The sequence below is a fragment of the Fukomys damarensis genome, unplaced genomic scaffold (assembly GCF_012274545.1).
Source record: "Fukomys damarensis isolate Sample0158 unplaced genomic scaffold, DMR_v1.0_HiC HiC_scaffold_36, whole genome shotgun sequence".
NCBI lineage: Eukaryota > Metazoa > Chordata > Mammalia > Rodentia > Bathyergidae > Fukomys > Fukomys damarensis.
This window is the reverse complement of record NW_022900948.1, coordinates 838,322-839,176: the sequence shown is the minus strand read 5'-3', so window position 1 is coordinate 839,176 and position 855 is coordinate 838,322. Positions and strand designations below refer to the sequence as shown.

The 855-nt window shown below is 62.3% G+C and overlaps 1 protein-coding gene and 1 long non-coding RNA gene across 2 annotated transcripts in view; one reads left to right on the top strand and one right to left on the bottom strand.

The window, feature by feature from the left end:
- LOC117284341 overlaps nt 1–607 on the bottom strand; it is a 9,663-nt gene extending 9,056 nt beyond the window's left edge. Inside the window, exon 1 of the long non-coding RNA XR_004515413.1 lies at nt 238–607. This is a non-coding gene — a long non-coding RNA (uncharacterized LOC117284341). The remainder of the gene's footprint in view (nt 1–237) is intronic.
- The window catches only part of LOC104871820 (cyclin-dependent kinase 4 inhibitor B-like), a 27,853-nt gene that overhangs the window by 1,310 nt on the left and 25,688 nt on the right, over nt 1–855 (top strand). The window lies entirely within an intron of this gene.

Here is an 855-nt window from a genome sequence, read left to right as displayed (position 1 = left end):
GCCGGGAGAGGCGGGGAGCAGCCGAGGGGGAGGAGAGCGCAGGCAGGAGGAAAGAGGAAGAAGCGCTCAGATGCTCAGCTGTGTCTCGCAATTAAAACCGAAAATAAAAAACTGCCTAGATTAAGAGGACTCGGTGCTCCGCTCAGCCCACGAATTCGGCGACCAGGAACTGGCAGAGGAATGGACGCCAGACCCAGCCGGGATCCCCCACCCTTGGCCGGGTTGGTCTCCACCTACCTGGTCGGGCGCCCGGCCTGCAGCGTCAACCGCGCCAGCGCCTTGCAGTGTCCAGATGTCGCGTCGGTTGCGGACACCGGTTTCTTTTCATATCGCCTGTTTCCCAAATCTAGAAGCGAAGCGAAGCGGCATTTTCATTCAAAACTGACGTCCAGCTCCTGATTGGCCGATGGAGCAAAGAGAGGGCCTTGCTCTTCTTTCTTTCTTTTTCTCTTTTAAATAATCTTACGTGGAGACCTGGAAGACTCCCGTCAAAGGGCGTGAAGAATAAGGACGGGGGACGGGAGCAGGAACACGAGAAGCACCCCGACCGGCAGGCGGAGCGCCGCGGATCCCGGTAGTCGTCCGAGTCAGGTGACGGATGGGCGGGGGGGCGAATAAGGCGGGAAGAAGGTGGTAGGCCGGAGCGAGAGGAACCCAGGACGCCAGCAATCCCAGCGAAAGCCTCGGTCCCCGCGCCTCCGCAGCCTGTCCCGCAAGCGCTGAGCACTAAGCGGTCCTGACACCTTGGGCTGTAGGGTCGGGAAGAACCGCGCTCGGGAGCGCGTGTGCGCTCCTGCAAGGCCGAGGGGGGGCGAGGGGCGGCGCGTGGTCCGGGTCCGCACTCTGGGGACGGGG